Raw genomic sequence first — 18,557 nt, forward strand, 5'->3', positions numbered from 1 at the left:
GGCAATCAGGCGCCCCTCAGGGGAGGGGGTGGCGGGGGCAAGACGGGGGGAACAACACGCGCAGCCGACCAACTTTCGCAGATTACCCATAAATTAACTCGCCTGACAAATGACGCATTACAAAGAAATCCCCTCTTTTTACGACGGGCTTTTCTTTCTCTTCCCTTCTGCTCGGTCAGGCTCAGATATCCCCTCGTCGGAGGCTCGGAATTTATTACCGAATTCTTCCCAAATAAAAGGCCTGTAGAGAGAGTGCTAATTGTGGCGGAGCTCTCCCTTTAGGAGCTTACTTCATTACTGCCATTTTTAGAGTGTTATCGGATGAAATATTTCCTTAACTTACTTGTCACTTCTCGTAAATCACTTAGCCTAAATATTTGTCTGTCTCTGCCTGTTTATTGAAACACCAAACTTGGGCTAATGTGACTGTTTTATTTGATTTTGACAACAGTAACCCGTCATATTCAAATGGAGAGTCACCATCCTTTATGTCTGCATGACAGGAGGGTTGTACTTGGAGTAAAGTGGTCATGACCGTTGTGAGGTAAGTGTAAATCACAGAAAACTTAAATCGTGGTGCGATCATTACTGTATGCATCTACTACGTATTTCTGAGCCTTTTCATGTCATGGTCGACATAATGTATATCTTTACGGCTATTTATCTACTACAGCTTGTAAGTGGTTAATTTTTTTTTCTTTACCAGTTGAAGTTGCAGGCCTCTAGCTATGCCTCTGTTCTTCGAGGACGAGAAAATGTGATTTCGGGTGTTTTTCCCGTAGAGAGTATTCCTTCGCCATGGCTGACGAACCTTAGAGTATCCGTTGAAGGCCAATCGTAGTTTGCCCTCAGCTCTTCCTGTCCAGCAGGCTAGTGACTTCCGCGGAACGGACGTCTTGATCACTGGGTACTGAGCCTTCATAAACACGACAATGTAAAGTACGTTAGCTGCACCGCAAACGTAGAAAAAGTTAAAGAATAAAAGATGATTAATGACGTGATGATGTTTTTACTGCGAAGTACCGCAAGACACCAATGTTCAAGCGGTAGTGGCAGTACGTGTGGACAAAAATGGAGATCTAAAAAGACTGGTATACTGTTACTAATGAACAAATAATGACTATAAGATTAAAGTACAATAGAGGTTACTTGAAAATAATGTCAACGTATGTACCAGAAGACGAGAAGGAAGAGAAAACGCAACAATTTTATTCTATTTTGCAAAATGAAGTACAGAAGCAAAACATAAGTGGAGTAATGATATTGTACGGGAACTTTAAAGCAAGGTTAAGGAACCAGTTTATAACAAATGTGATTGACATCCAAAAAAATTTTATTTTGAATAAAAATGGACAATAATTAAGACAATTCGCAATTTTTTATAACCTGAATATTACGAACACTTTTAAAAAAGAATATTCGCAAGTTCACATGGTCAGCTCAAGGTCAAAGGTTATTAATTACATAATAGTTTATGAAAAAAGGATGATAACTGATAACCAATGCATGAGTATTTCGAGGAAGCGATGTCCATTCCGACCGTTATTTAGTAATTTCTAAAGTGAATATTATAACAAGATGTACATTTACTACAACATGAAAACATACAGCTGTTACACGAAAATATGCCAAACCAACAACTCCTAATAAAACCCAACATACAAAAATGAACGCTTATTGGAGGTATACTCATTGCGAAGAGACCACCAAATACAAGCAATCGGTGAATACATTGTGGAGATTTACAGTTTCGTGCGAACTGGCATTTACATCCATATCAATAAAAAAGTAAACGTTTTCGTATTCAAAATCTTAGATCACCGTGAGTTTTTCACTAACTCTTTTGAAATTTTGATACAACGTTGCTTTCGAATACGTTGCATTCGAATCCGTGTGTGTTTTGCACGCCTATTTTTTAAAAAAATGTATATATAACATAGGAGCCAAAGAAACTGGTACACGTGCATAATATCGTGTAGGGCCCCGCGAGCACGCAGAAGTGGCGCAACAGTGCTACAACACGACGTGGCATGAAATGGTTCAAATGGCTCTGAGCACTATGGGACTCAACTTCTGAGGTCATCAGCCTCCTAGAACTTAGAACTACTTAAACCTAACTAACCTAAGGACATCACACACATCCATGCCCCAGGCAGGATCTGAACCTGCGGCCGTAGCGGTCTACATCTACATCTACATTTACATCTCCGCAAGCCACCTGACGGTGTGTGGCGGAGGGTACCCTGAGTACCTCTATCGGTTCTCCCTTCTATTCCAGTCTCGTATTGTTCGTGGAAAGAAGGATTGTCGGTATGCTTCTGTGTGGGCTCTAATCTCCCTGATTTTATCCTCATGGTCTCTTCGCGAGATATACGTAGGAGGGAGCAAAATACTGCTTGACTCTTCGGCGAAGGAATGTTCTCGAAACTTTAACAAAAGCCCGAACCGAGCTACTGAGCGTCTCTCCCGCAGAGTCTTCCACTGGAGTTTATCTATCATCTCCGTAACGCTTTCGCGATTACTAAATGATCCTGTAACGAAGCGCGCTGCTCTCCGTTGGATCTTCTCTATCTCTTCTATCAGCCCTATCTGGTACGGATCCCACACTGCTGAGCAGTATTCAAGCAGTGGGCGAACAAGCGTACTGTAACCTACTTCCTTTGTTTTCGGATTGCATTTCCTTAGGATTCTTCCAATGAATCTTAGTCTGGCATCCGCTTTACCGACGATCAACTTTATATGATCATTCCATTTTAAATCACTCCTAATGCGTACTCCCAGATAATTTATGGAATTAACTGCTTCCAGGTGCTGACCTGCTATTTTGTAGCTAAATGATAAGGGATCTATCTTCCTATGTATTCGCAGCACATTACACTTGTCTACATTGAGATTCAATTGCCATTCCCTGCACCATGCGTCAATTCGCTGCAGATCCTCCTGCATTTCAGTACAATTTTCCATTGTTACAACCTCTCGATACACCACAGCATCATCTGTAAAAAACCTCAGTGAACTTTCGATGTCATCCACAAGGTCATTTATGTATATTGTGAATAGCAACGGTCCTATGGCACTCCCCTGCGGCACACCAGAAATCACTCTTACTTCGGAAGTCTTCTCTCCATTGAGAATGACATGCTGCGTTCTGTTATCTAGGAACTCTTCAATCCAATCACACAATTGGTCTGATAGTCCATATGCTCTTACTTTGTTCATTAAACGACTGTGGGGAACTGTATCGAACGCCTTGCGGAAGTCAAGAAACACGGCATCTACCTGTGAACCCGTGTCTATGGCCCTCTGAGTCTCGTGGACGATTAGCGCGAGCTGGATTTCACACGACCGTCTTTTTCGAAACCCATGCTGATTCCTACAGAGTAGATTTCTAGTCTCCAGAAAAGTCATTATACTCGAACATAATACGTGTTCCAAAATTCTACAACTGATCGACGTTAGAGATATAGGTCTATAGTTCTGTTCGACGTCCCTTCTTGGAAACGGGGATGACCTGTGCCCTTTTCCAATCCTTTGGAACGTTACGCTCTTCTAGAGTCCTACGGTACACCGCTGCAAGAAGGGGGGGGGGGGGGGGCAAGTTCCTTCGTGTAGTCTGTGTAAAATCGAACTGGTATCCCATCAGGTCCAGCGGCCTTTCCTCTTTTGAGCGATTTTAATTGTTTGTCTATCCCTCTGTCGTCTATTTCGATATCTACCATTTTGTCATCTGTGCGACAATCTAGAGAAGGAACTACAGTGCAGTCTTCCTCTGTGAAACAGCTTTGGAAAAAGACATTTAGTATTTCGGCCTTTAGTCTGTCATCCTCTGTTTCAGTACCATTTTGGTCACAGAGTGTCTGGACATTTTGTTTTGATCCACTTACCGCTTTGACATAAGACAAAAATTTCTTAGGATTTTCTGCCAAGTCAGTACATAAAACTTTACTTTCGAATTCACTGAACGCCTCTCGCATAGCCCTCCTCACACTACATTTCGCTTCGCGTAATTTTTTTTTTTCTGCAAGGCTTTGGCTATGTTTATGTTTGCTGTGAAGTTCCCTTTGCATCCGCAGCAGTTTTCTAACTCGGTTTTGTACCACGGTGGCTCTTTTCCATCTGTTACGATCTTGCTTGGCACATACCCATCTAACGCATATTGTACGATGGTTTTGAACTTTGTCCACTGATCCTCAACACTATCTGTACTTCAGACAAAACTTTTGTGTTGAGCCGTCAGGTACTCTGTAATCTGCTTTTCTGTCACTTTTGCTAAACAGAAAAATCTTCCTACCTTTTTTAATATTTCTATCTACGGCTGAAATCATCGATGCAGTAACCGCTTTATGATCGCTGATTACCTGTTCTACGTTAACTGTTTCAAATAGTTCGGATCTGTTTGTCACTAGAAGGTCTAATATGTAAGCGCCACGAGTCGGTTCTCTGTTTAACTGCTCAAGGTAGTTTTCAGATAAAGCACTTAAAAAAATTTCACTGGATTCTTTGTCCCTGCCACCCGTTATGAACGTTTGAGTCTCCCAGTCTATATCGAGCAAAGTAAAATCTCCACCCAGAACTATAACATGGTGGGGAAATCTACTCGAAATATTATCCAAATTATCCTTCAGGTGCTCAACCACAACAGCTGCTGAACCAGGGGGCCTATAGAGACATCCAATTACCATGTCTGAGTCCGCTTTAACCGTAACCTTCACCCAAATTATTTCACATTTCGGATCTCCGTCAATTTCCTTCGATACTATTGCACTTCTTATCGCTATAAACACGCCTCCCCCTTCACTGTCCAGCCTGTCTCTGCGGTATACATTCCAATCTGAGTTAAGGATTTTATTACTGTTTACGTCTGGTTTCAGCCAACTTTCTGTCCCTAGTGCTATATGGGCATTGTGACCGTTTATTAATGAGAGCAGTTCTGGGACCTTTCTATAGACGCTCCTGCAGTTTACTATTAGCACATTAATATTGTTATTCCCTGTTGCATTTTGCCTACTCCTACCTTGCCGCGTCTCAGGAGGCGTCTTTTCGGGCCTAGGGAGGGAATTCTCTAACCTAAAAAACCCACATGTGCACTCCACACGTACTTCGCTACCTTTGTAGCCGCTTCCGGCGTGTAGTGCACGCCTGACCTATTCATGGGGACCCCTACATTTCTCCACCCGATAGGGGAGGTCGATAAATTTGCACGCCAGATCTCCACAGAATCGTCTGAGCCTCTGGTTTAAGCCTTCCACTCGGCTCCAAACCAGAGGACCGCGATCGGTTCTGGGAACGATACTACAAATAGTTAGCTCAGATTCCACCCCGTGAGCGAGGATTTCCGCCTTCACCAATTTTGCCAACCGCCTGTACGAATTGGGGATGACCTTTGAACCCAGACGGCAGGAGTCACTGGTGCGGACATGAGCAACAATTTGCAGTCGGGTGCACCCAGTGCTCTCTATCGCCGCCGGCAGGGCCACCTCCATATCTCGGATGAGACCCCCCCTGCAAGCAGTCAGAGTGAACACTGGCCTTCTTCCCGGACCTTTCCGCTATTTCCCTAAGGGGCTCCATCACCCGCCTAACGTTGCAGCTCCCAATAAGTAATAACCCCCCCCCTCCCCCCCCCCCCCCCCGTGTGCCTGCTCGGACCTCGCTGAAGGAGCGGCCACATGTCCACTCACAGGCAGATCGGGGGATGCCACACGGCCAGCCACCACATTGACCCTTTGCCTCGTGCGCCGCGAACGCCGCTGAACCCGCCACTCCCATTTGGGAGAGGGTGGCCCAACCGCGCCCGGTACCCGCGAAGATGTCTCGACAGCAGGGACAGTGGGTGAAGCATGTAACATCTGGGGTGTACCATGCGACGCACCAGACTCCCCACTGCCGCTACACTCCGAGGCAGCAGCCTGAAGACGGCTGACCGCGGCCATCAACACGTTCAGCTGTTCGCGAACAGTGGCCAGCTCCTCCTGCGTCCGTACACAGCAGTTACACATCCTATCCATCCTGAGAAATCAATTTACTTTAGAGAGTTAATCAACTTTTAACTAGACTGCTAATTCACTAAAAGCGGCTGATTGTTGAGTAAACAGTGGTTGCTAGCCACTTCTTGTAGAAAACAATGAAAATAACACTACCTGTCTCTGGACTGTATTTAAAACAAACACTAGCACTACTGGCACTATGGTTGACTAAAGGGACTCTCTCTGACTGTATTCAAAACAAACACGAAATCTGTGGAACACTATTACTAGCACTCGACAATTAAAGCTTCCTAAAAGCAAAAACACACGGAAGAAGAAGTTCAAAACTGGTTCAAATGGCTCTGAGCACTATGGGACTTAACATCTGTGGTCATCAGTCCCCTAGAACTTAGAACTACTTAAACCTAACTAACCTAAGGACAGCACACACATCCATGCCCGAGGCAGGATTCGAACCTGCGACCGTAGCAGTCGCGCGGTTCCGCACTGAGCGCCTAGAACCGCTAGACCACCGCGGCCGGCGAAGAAGAAGTGACAAGTAAGAAAAATACAGTTAATACTTAAATTAAGGTAGCTCGCTGCACAGCAGACGTGAAGCAGACGTCAGTTACGACGCGCGGTTCCAGACTGTAGCGCCTAGAACCGCTCGGCCATCCCGCCCGCGACGTGGCATGAAGTCGACTATTGTCTGAAGCAGTGCTGGAAAGAGTTAACACCATGAATCCTGCAGGACTGTCCATAAATCCGTAGGAGCACCAGGGGGGGGGGGGGGTGGAGATCCCTTTTGAAAAGAACGTTGCAAGGCATCCCAGATACCAATAATGTTAATGCATGGGGAGTGTGGTGGCCAGCGGAAGTGTTTAAACACAGAAGCGTGTTCCTGGAGCCCCTTTGTAGCAAATTCTGGACAAGTGGGGTGTGGCATTGTCCTGCCGGAACTGTCAAAGTCCGTCGGAATTCACATTGGACATGAATGGATGGAGGTGATCGGACAGGATGCTTAAGTAAGTGTCACCTGTCAGAGTCGTATCTAGACGTGTCAGAGGTCCCTTCGAGCTGCAAACGCCTCACAACGTTACAGAGCCTCCACCAGCTTGAACAGTTCCCTGCTGACATGAAGGGTCCATGGGTTCGTGAGGTTCTCTCCGTACCCGTATACGCCCCTGCGCTCGATATAATTTGAAACGAGACTCGTCCGACCAGGTGACTTGTTTCCAGTTATCAACAGTCCAATGTCGGTTCTGACGGACACAGGCGAGGCGTAAAGTTTTGTGTCATGCATTCATCAAGGGTACAAGAGTGGGCCGTGGGCTCCGAAAGCCCCTATCGACGATGTTTCGTTGTATGGTTCGCACGCTGACACTTGTTGATGGTCCAGCATCTGTTTGCGGAGGGGTTGCACTTCTGACACGTTGAAGGATTCTTTTCAGTCGTTGTCAGTCCCGTTCTTGCAGGATCTTTTTCAGACCACAGCGATGCCCGAGATTTGATGTTTTACCGGATCCCTGATTTTCGTGATACAATAATGAAATGGTCGTACGGGAAAATCTCCACTTCATCGCTCGTGCGGCGACTATGACACCACGTTCAAACTCACTTAAATCTCGATAACCTGCCATCGTAGCAGCAGTAACCTCGACAACAACTGTGCGAGACACTTGTCTTATACAGGCGTTGTCGACCGCAGCACCGCAATCTGCCTTTTTACATCTCTCTGTAATTGAATACACATGCCTATCTGTTTCTTTGGCGCGTCAATGTATAATATGTAAATAAATACTTAATATATAAAGGGGATAATATACACTCCTGGAAATGGAAAAAAGAACACATTGACACCGGTATGTCAGACCCACCATACTTGCTCCGGACACTGCGAGAGGGCTGTACAAGCAATGATCACACGCACGGCACAGCGGACACACCAGGAACCGCGGTATTGGCCGTCGAATGGCGCTAGCTGCGCAGCATTTGTGCACCGCCGCCGTCAGTGTCAGCCAGTTTGCCGTGGTATACGGAGCTCCATCGCAGTCTTTAACACTATATTTATTTCGAGTCAAAAACATTACAACAATATTTACAATATATACAATATAACAAATCAGGTCAAATCATAAAAGAACAAACTAAACGGTATTAGCCCAAAATTGTGCAACGGCAGCAGCATTGTCTGAAACATCAACAAGCTCTTGTGTGGAACATGATACAGGACATCTAGGACAGTTAATTAAATGTTTGGTTGTCTGTTCTTCTCCGCAGTCACACAAGGTGGAAGATTCCTTCATGAAGCCCCATTTAAACAGATTGTCCTTAGTTCGTCCGACGCCACTCCTGAGCCGATTTAGAGACTTCCACACTGTCCAGACTTGATTTCCACCAGGAGGAAGGGTCTCAGAAGGAGTCATCCAATCATTACTGTCAGATTTTGCTGTCCACTGAGATAGTCTGGCTGCTCCAGTCCGACCGGTGAGGGGTGTAGTAGTTCTCATGAAGCTCCTCCTAGATTTGAGTCTACTAATTGGTGGCTGGTATCCATGTAGCAGGTGATCGGTGTTATGATCTGCTTTATGTCTCTCAAGTTTGGCTGCGACTTCACGCCTTATGTCTGGAGGAGCAATACCTGCTAGTTTATGGAGTTTATCAATAGGTGTAGCTTTGAGGCATCCCGTTACTGTCCTGCAGGTTTCGTTCAGGGCCACATCAACCTGCTTTGCATGAGATGACTTGTACCATACAGGACATGCGTATTCAGCTGCGGAATAGCACAAGGCCAAGGCTGATGTTCTTAGTAGTTTGGGATCTGCACCCCAAACGCTGCCAGTGAGCTTCCGCAGGATGTTGTTACGAGCAGCAACTTTCTGCTTAGTGTTAGTGCAGTGTTTTCTGTAGGTCAACGTTCGATCTAAGGTGACACCCAGATATTTGGGGTAGAAACAATGTTCAAGCTCTTGATCTTCCCAAACCACTGTAAGTTTTCTATAGGCCTCTCGATTGCGTAGGTGGAAAGCACAAACTTGAGTTTTAGCAGGGTTCGGTCTTAAGTTATTGACTCTGTAGTACTCAGATAGGTCCTTGAGAGCAACAGTAAGCTGGTTTTCTACTGTGTCAAAATCTCTGGCTTGTGTGACTAAGGCAAGATCATCTGCATAGATGAAACTCTTTGTAAGAGAAGGTTGAGGCTGGTCATTTGTAAATATGTTGAACAATATGGGGGAAAGGACACTACCCTGAGGCAAGCCATTCCTTTGACTTCTCCATCTACTCTTTCTTCCTTGGAACTCCACATAGAATCGCCGGTTTTCCAAAAGTGTCTGCACAGTTCTGGTGAAATTAATGTCTCTAGTGATGTAGTAGACTTTGTGCAATAATTGTCGATGTTGAATGGTGTCATATGCTGCTGTGAGATCCACGATAGCATGCCGCGACAGCGTGGACGTGAACCGTATGTGCAGTTGACGGACTTTGAGCGAGGGCGTATAGTGGGCATGCGGGAGGCCGGGTGGACGTACCGCCGAATTGCTCAACACGTGGCGCGTGAGGTCTCCACAGTACATCGATGTTGTCGCCAGTGGTCGGCGGAAGGTGCACGTGCCCGTCGACCTGGGACCGGACCGCAGCGACGCACGGATGCACGCCAAGACCGTAGGATCCTACGCAGTGCCGTAGGGGACCGCACCGCCACTTCCCAGCAAATTAGGGACACTGTTGCTCCTGGGGTATCGGCGAGGACCATTCGCAACCGTCTCCATGAAGCTGGGCTACGGTCCCGCACACCGTTAGGCCGTCTTCCGCTCACGCCCCAACATCGTGCAGCCCGCCTCCAGTGGTGTCGCGACAGGCGTGAATGGAGGGACGAATGGAGACGTGTCGTCTTCAGCGATGAGAGTCGCTTCTGCCTTGGTGCCAATGATGGTCGTATGCGTGTTTGGCGCCGTGCAGGTGAGCGCCACAATCAGGACTGCATACGACCGAGGCACACAGGGCCAACACCCGGCATCATGGTGTGGGGAGCGATCTCCTACACTGGCCGTACACCACTGGTGATCGTCGAGGGGACACTGAATAGTGCACGGTACATCCAAACCGTCATCGAACCCATCGTTCTACCATTCCTAGACCGGCAAGGGAACTTGCTGTTCCAACAGGACAATGCACGTCCGAATGTATCCCGTGCCACCCAACGTTCTCTAGAAGGTGTAAGTCAACTACCCTGGCCAGCAAGATCTCCGGATCTGTCCCCCATTGAGCATGATTGGGACTGGATGAAGCGTCGTCTCACGCGGTCTGCACGTCCAGCACGAACGCTGGTCCAACTGAGGCGCCAGGTGGAAATGGCATGGCAAGCCGTTCCACAGGACTACATCCAGCATCTCTACGATCGTCTCCATGGGAGAATAGCAGCCTGCATTGCTGCGAAAGGTGGATATACACTGTACTAGTGCCGACATTGTGCATGCTCTGTTGCCTGTGTCTATGTGCCTGTGGTTCTGTCAGTGTGATCATGTGATGTATCTGACCCCAGGAATGTGTCAATAAAGTTTCCCCTTCCTGGGACAATGAATTCACGGTGTTCTTATTTCAATTTCCAGGAGTGTATAAAGATATGAAGGAGAAAATGACTGAATAACCAACATAAGGATAACGTTTTACGAACCAGGGCGTGGAACATGCGAAGTTTGAATGTGGTGGGAAAACTACGAAATCTGTGTGCCTAGTTGATATATTATTGCTGGGCGGCAGGGTAATTGCAAATGGTACAGTGGAGTGGCCAGTCCAAAGGCGAGTTACAAGATTAACACTATTCACTGCATCTGTAGATATTTCCGAATTAAACTGCAGGAATTGGAAATTTTTTGAAATACTTTTGGCAAGAGTGTGTTTTTTACTGCGCGCAAATGGGGCATTAAGAAAAAGAACTGTAGCTGTTCAGTCAGATATAAGGACATAACTAGAGAAAATATTGCGGAGTGCTTGGGTGTACTCATTCCAGTAGGAACAATTTGCTGTCAGGCTTGTTGTGAGGTGCTCAACGTCGGTTAGAAGATCATCGTCATTTTGGTCATAGATGTAAGCAACAAATATTAGACAAATACATTGCTGGTAAAGGTAGAGCTTCACACCTTCACACCTACCTCCTGGAAAAGATGCTCACTTATACATGTTGCACCAAAATTCCGTCAACGCCAAATCATCAGCCCTGCATTACATGGTAAAGAAACACACTAATGCTCTGTTCTGGAAGTCTTCCTGCCGAAATCTTGTTTATAACAAAGTAGTAACTAACACCCAGTTAAATCATCGTGAGATTTTTACTCACATTGGGACAATTATTATTTTATTTCTAATCTTTATGTTTATGGGAAGATGATATTTTCTTTGGCTTAAGTTTTGAAAATGGCAACTACAATCAATCTAGCTGTGGTCCAAAGTAATATACTAAGCAAAAACAGTTGTCCTATTTACTGGTTCACTGAATTATTTACTTTTCACTGGCTGCTAATGCCGCATACAAGTTCAGTTTAAAAAATTAATAAAAGTAATTAATATATATTAGCTTCTCAAACAGGATCGCAGAAAAACCAATAGGTATCTAAATTAGCTTCCCATTTGTAGGCTTAACCAAAGCATACTGCATAAAATGGAAAATCAACGTCGGGCTCAGTAAACGCTCAGTAAAGCGCCAGGATTGAATTTGCTCTCATGATTAAGCATAGCTTTGTGACATCTATTCCTCCATCTCTGCAATATTAACAAGTGACGGTTGTACTTTGATGTGGTGTGACAGGAATCAAATGAAGCGGTAACCTCGTTATTGCTACAATGTCATTGTTACGATTTTCAGTGCAAAAACTGGATCGATGCAGGTCTCCACGCCGTGGTCCACCTCTACAATTCCTCCCCCCCACCCCCACTTCCCTCCATTTCCCTCTGTTATCAAATTAACTATTCCTGGTTGCCTTACGATGTGTCCTTTTTGTTAGACTGTCATAACTTTATTTACCCAATTGGGTTCACTACTTTCTCAATAGTAGTTCGATTTACACATCTAGTCTGCAGCGCTGCCCTATAGCAGCGCATTTCACATGTTTCTCTTCTCTTCTTGTTTGAACTGTTCTCCAAGTAACACTTCGTACAAGACTACATTCCAGAGAAATTCCATCAGAAAGGATTTTATAAAACTTAACTTTTAAGCAGACATTAACTTTTTCAGAAATGCTTTTCTTGCTATTGCCATTCTACATTTTATTTCCTTTGTAATAAGACCGTCGTAATTTTACAGCGCAAATAACAAATCCCCTCAACACCACACGATTTAAATCTACTGTAATATACTACCCTTGCTGTTATTGATCTATCCTATAATCTCTTTTCAAAATATTATTTCGTTAATCTACTCTTCCAAGTCCTTTGCCTTCTCTAACTGAATTACAATGTTATCAACAAACCTCAAAATTTTTATGTCTTGTCTCTGAGCTTCAATTTACTTTCCAGATTTCTCTTTGTTTCCTTCACAGGTTGACCAGTGGACGCAATGAATAACATCGGGGATAGACTGAAGCCGTCTCACAGTCCCTCATTAAATACATCTGCCTGTTCATATCCTTCGCCTCTTATACTAGGCTGGTTTCTGAACAAGCTGTAGCAATTTTTGGCTCCCTATATTTTATCCGTGCTACCTACTGAATATCCTAGACTGTAGTTCGGTCACCATCGCCAAAACATTTCTCTGAACCCATAATATTAACTTAGGTTTCCCTTTCGTCGATCAACCTTCTAACTCGTAGAGTCAGTACTGACTCGCGTGTTCCTACCTACAACGCTCCGAAATCCAAACTGACCTCCCGTGATGTCGGACCGCACAGTTCTTGCCATCCTTTTCAAATACTACGTGGCAATGTTTTGTATCGATAATTTATTAGACCGACAATTCTGTAATATTTTCAAACGTAAGTACCTGGCATTTTTTTGGAACGCTAATTATGACATTTGTTTTGAAGTCTGAGGCTGCAGACTGTCTCATACCTTGTGCACCATGCGAAATAGTTTCGATGTGGGTGGATCTCCCAAGAGTTCTGTAGCTATATCGGCCACTCCAGAGACATTGATTCACCTAAAGTTGTTCGGTGATCTGCTAGATTATTCTCTCAGTATCACGTATCCTATTCCTCTCTACGAGTGGAGTTCAATAAGTGAGGCAACAAACTTATTTTTTCTGAGTGGATGTTGGTTTTATTCATGATTCCAAGACTCCATATTATCCTCCATACTTTTGGCTACAAAAGCTTTTTCTTTTTTTTTTTTTTTTTTTTTTTTTTTTTTTTTTTTTTTTTTTTTCACAGTCTCCGTTCAATGCAACGGCCTTAGGCCACCTTACTGGGAAGGCCTGCATGCCCGCACGGTAGCACTCTCGCCGTAGGAGCCAACGTCTTGCTGCATCAATAACCTTCCCGCGGAATGCATCCTTCATTGGGACGAGCCAAAAACGACTGAAGTCGGAAGGTGCGAGATTCGGGCCATAGGATGGATGAGTAAGAGCAGTCCAATGAAGTTTTGTGAGCTACTCTCAGATGTACAGACATGTGTGTGGCCTTGCGTTGCCTCGAGGAAGTTCGTATGCGTGATGACACGCGTAAAGCTGAAATACTAAACGCCTTTTTCCAAAGCTGTTTCACAGAGGAAGACCGCACTGCAGTTCCTTCTCTAAATCCTCGCACGAACGAAAAAATGACTGACATCGAAATAAGTGTCCAAGGAATAGAAAAGCAACTGAAATCACTCAACAGAGGAAAGTCAACTGGACCTGACGGGATACCAATTCCATTTTACACAGAGTACGCGAAAGAACTTGCCCCCATTCTAACAGCCGTGTACCGCAAGTCTCTAGAGGAACGGAAGGTTCCAAATGATTGGAAAAGAGCACAGGTAGTTCCAGTTTTCAAGAAGGGTCGTCGAGCAGATGCGCAAACCTATAGGCCTATGTCTCTGACATCGATCTGTTGTAGAATTGTAGAACATGGTTTTTGTTCGCGTATCATGTCATTTCAGAAAACCCAGAATCTACTCTGTAGGAATCAATATGGATCCCGGAAACAGCGATCGTGTGAGACCCAACTCGCTTTATTTGTTCATGAGACCCAAAAATATTAGATACAGGCCCCAGATGGATGTCATTTTCGACGACTTCCGAAAGGCGTTCGATACAGTTCCGCACTGTCGCCTGATAAACAAAGTAAGAACCTACGGAATATCAGACCAGCTGTGTGGCTGGATTGAAGAGTTTTTAGCAAACAGAACACAGCATGTTGTTCTCAATGGAGAGACGTCTACAGACGTTAAAGTAACCTTTGGCGTGCCACAGGGGAGTGTTATGAGACCATTGCTTTTCACAATATATATAAATGACCTAGTAGATAGTGTCGGAAGGTCTATGCGTCTTTTCGCGGATGATGCAGGTAGTATACAGAGAATTTGTAGTATTAGAAAATTGCAGCGAAATGCAGGAAGATCTGCAGCGGATAGGCATTTGGTGCAGGGAGTGGCAACTAACCCTTAACATGGACAAATGTAATGTATTGCGAATATATGGAAAGAAGGATCCTTTATTGTACGATTATATGAAAGTGGAACAAACACTTGTAGCAGTTGCTTCCGTAAAATATCTGGGAGTATGCGTACGGAACGATTTGGAGTGGAATGATCATATAAAATTAATTGTTGGTAAGGCGGGTGCCAGGTTGAGATTAATTGGGAGAGTCCTTAGAAAATGTAGTCCATCAACAAAGGAGGTGGCTTACAAAACACTCGTTCGACCTATATTTGAGTATTGTCCATCAGTGTGGGATCTGTACCAGGTCGGGTTGACAGAGGAGATAAAGAAGATCCAAAGAAGAGCGGCGCGTTTCGTCACAGGGTTATTTGGTAAGCGTGATAGCGTTACGGAGATGTTTAGCAAACTCAAGTGGCAGACTCTGGAAGAGAGGCGTTCTGCATCGCGGTGTTGCTTGCTGTCCAGGTTTCGAAAGGGTGCGTTTCTAGATGAGGTATCGAATATATTGCTTCCCCCTACTTATACCTCCCGAGGAGATCACGAATGTAAAATTAGAGAGATTAGAGCATGCACGGGGCTTTCCAGCAATCGTTCTTCCCGCGAACCATACGCGACTGGAATAGGAAAGGGAGGTAATGACAGTGGCACAAAAGTACCTTCCGCCACACACCGTTGGGTGGCTTGCGGAGTGTAGATGTAGATGTAGATGCTAAAGATGTTTCTTCTCTTCCTTGAGCGTAGCGTCTAAATCTGGGCGTAGCGTCTTTCATTAGTAATCACACGCTCTCGGTTCCACGTCTGAATCCCGCCGCTGCTTAAGTTTTGATTAAAAATCATAACGGCGGCTCAAGGCTTCTGGAATTAGTCACCCTCGTTCTGGCAATGGCCTTGTGAAAGTGAGTGGAGGGGCGAATAGAGGTACACGGCAGTCTCTTGTTCTTAAAATAGGAAACTGCCCATAAAACGCGGAAGAATCAGCAATGATCAGCGGCGTGATAATGCAGAAGGCAATAGAAGCCACTGCATTAAAGACACATAGGACGTACCCATAGGACATGTGGCCTGTAACTGAAAAAGTGTCATGATGATCTCTCCACTGGCAGAAGATACCGTAATAGTACAGTCGTTCGGATTTCCACGACCGGACTGCCACTGGGTAGGTGACCACGCGGAAAAGACTGAATAACCAACGAAAGGATAACGTTGTACGAGTCTGGGCTTGGAATGTCAGAAGCTTGAACGTCCTGCGGAAGCTAGAAAATCAGAAATGGGAATACTAAAGCTCAGCCTAGATACAGTAGGGGTCGCTGAAGTGTATTGAAGAGAAGACGAGGATTTCTTGTCAGACAAAAAAACACTCCGTCGTCAGGCCACGAGTGGCCTACCGGGACCATCCGACCGCCGTGTCACCCTCAGGGGAGGATGCGGATAGGAGGTGCGTGGGGTCAGCACACTGCTCTCCCAGTCGTTATGACGGTATTCTTGACCGAAGCCGCTACTATTCGGTCGAATGGCTCCTCAATTGGCTGATTGCACCCCGAAAAATGACAACAGCGCATGGCCCCTGGATGGTCACCCATTCAAGTGCCGGCCACGCCCAACAGCGCTTAACTTCGGTTTTCTCACGGGAACCGGCGCATCCACTGCAGCAAGGCCGTTGCCAGGGTAATAACAACAGCAGCAGAAAATGTTGTAACTGGAGTAGGACTCGTTATGAATAGGAAGGTAGGTCAAAGAGATAGTTACTGTGAACAGTTCAGTGATAGGGATGTCATCATTAGGATCGACAGCAAAGCGACACCGACAACGAGAGTTCAGGTACACATGCCGACGTCGCAAGCAGAGGATGAAGAGATAGAGAAAGTAGATGAGGATTCTGAATGAGTAATTCAGTACGGACAGGAAGATGAAAATCTGATAGTCATGGGGGATAGGAATGCGGTCGCAGGGAAAGCAGTAGAAGAAGGGTTACGGAACGATATGGACTTGGTACTAGGAATGAGAGAGGAGAAAGATTAACTGAGTTCCACAATATCAATTATTCTGTTCAAGGGTCACAAGAGGAGGAGGTGTACTTGGAAAAGGCCGCGAGAATCGGAAGATTTCCGTTAGACTCCATCACGGTCAGCCAGACAATCCGAAATGAGATACTGGATTGTAAATCTTACCCAGGAGCAAATACAGACTCAGATCACAGTTTAATAGTGATGAAGAGTAGGCTGGATAAAGAATATGCTGATTGCTTCTATATGGGGGAAGACTTGTCCGATGATGCGATACAAGAACAAACAGGCGTCGAAATAGAACAGATAGGGGATCCAGTATTAGAATTAGAATTTAAAAGGGCTTTGGAAGACTTAAGGTCGAATAAGGCTGATGGAATGGATAATATCCCATTAGAATTTCATAAAACATTTTTGTGGGGAGGGGGGGATGGCAAGAAAACGGCTGTTCACGTTGGTGTGTAGAATGTATCTGTCTGGCGATATATCATCTGACTTTCTCAAAAACATCATCCACACATTTCCGAAGATTGCAAGAGCCGACAAGTGCGAGAATTATCGCACAACCAGCTTAACAGCACATACATCCAAGTTGATGACAAGAATATACGCAGAAGAATGGAAAAGAAAACTGAAGATGCGTTACATGACTATTAGTCTGACTTTAGGTAAGGTAAAAGCTGCTTTGTGGCAAAGTATGCTGGAAGCAAGACTGATGAAAAATCAAGGCAATTTCATAGGATTTGACGACCTGGGAAAAGCGTTCGACAACCTCAAATCTACATCTACATTTACATTTATACTCCGCAAGCCACCCAACTGTGTGCGGCGGAGGGCACTTTACGTGCCACTGTCATTACCTCCCTTTCCTGTTCGAGTCGCGTATGGTACGCGGGAAGTACGACTGCCGGAAACCCTCCGTGCGTGCTCGAATCCCTCTAATTTTACATTCGTGGTCTCCTCGGGAGGTATAAGTAGGGGGAAGCAATATATTCGATACCAAATAACCCTGTGACGAAAGGCGCCGCTCTTCTTTGGATCTCCTCTATCTCCTCTATCAACCCGACCTGGTACGGATCCCACACTGATGAGCAGTACTCAAGTATAGGTCGAACGAGTGTTTTGTAAGCCACCTCCTTTGTTGATGGACTAAGGACTCTCCCAATGAATCTCAGCCTGGCACCTGCCTTACCAACATTTAATTTTATATGATCATTCCACTTCAAATCGTTCCGTACGCATACTCCGAGATATTTTACAGAAGTAGCTGCTACCTGTGTTTGTTCCCCTATCATATAATCATACAATAAAGGATCCTCCCTCTATGTATTCGCAATACATTACATTTGTCTATGTTAAGTGTCAGTTATCACTCCCAGCACCAAGTGCCTATCCGCTGCAGATCTTCCTGCATTTCGCTGCAATTTTCTAATGCTACAACTTCTCTGTATACTACAGCATCATCCGCGAAAAGCCGCATGGAACTTCCGACACTATCTACTAGGTCATTTATATATATTGTGAAAAGCAATGGTCCCATAACACTCCCCTGTCGCGCGCCAGAGGTTACTTTAACGTCTGTAGACGTCTCTCCATTGAGAACAACATGCTGTGTTCCGTTTGTGTTAAGGGTCAGTTGGTGTAAGATCCTCGAAATTTTGAAAAAAATTGCGGTAAACTATAGGGGAAGAAGGGTGGTATACGAAATGCCAGAAAGGCAGTTATGACGTTGGGGCTGAAAATGGAAGCAAGACTGCAGAAAAATGAAGGCACGTTCATAGGATTTGTCGACCTGGAGAGGGTGTAAGACAGGGTTGTAGTCTTTTGCCTCTACTGTTCAATCTGTACTCGAAGAAGCAATGACGGAAATAAAACACAGGATTAAGAATGGGATTAAAATTCACAGTTCAATGATAAGATTCGCTCGCGACAGTGCCATCCTCAGTGAAAGTGAAGGAGTATTACAGGTTCTGGTGAATGGAATGAAGAGTGCAATAGTGCAGAATACGGACTGAGAGT

At 45.1% G+C, this 18,557-nt stretch overlaps 1 pseudogene; it reads right to left on the reverse strand.

The window, feature by feature from the left end:
- Positions 1-16,080: 16,080 nt before the first annotated feature.
- On the reverse strand, positions 16,081-16,197 carry LOC126100977 (5S ribosomal RNA; annotated as a pseudogene).
- Between the last annotated feature and the right edge of the window lie 2,360 nt (positions 16,198-18,557).

The sequence above is a fragment of the Schistocerca cancellata genome, chromosome 1 (genome assembly GCF_023864275.1).
Source record: "Schistocerca cancellata isolate TAMUIC-IGC-003103 chromosome 1, iqSchCanc2.1, whole genome shotgun sequence".
Taxonomy (NCBI): Eukaryota; Metazoa; Arthropoda; class Insecta; order Orthoptera; family Acrididae; genus Schistocerca; species Schistocerca cancellata.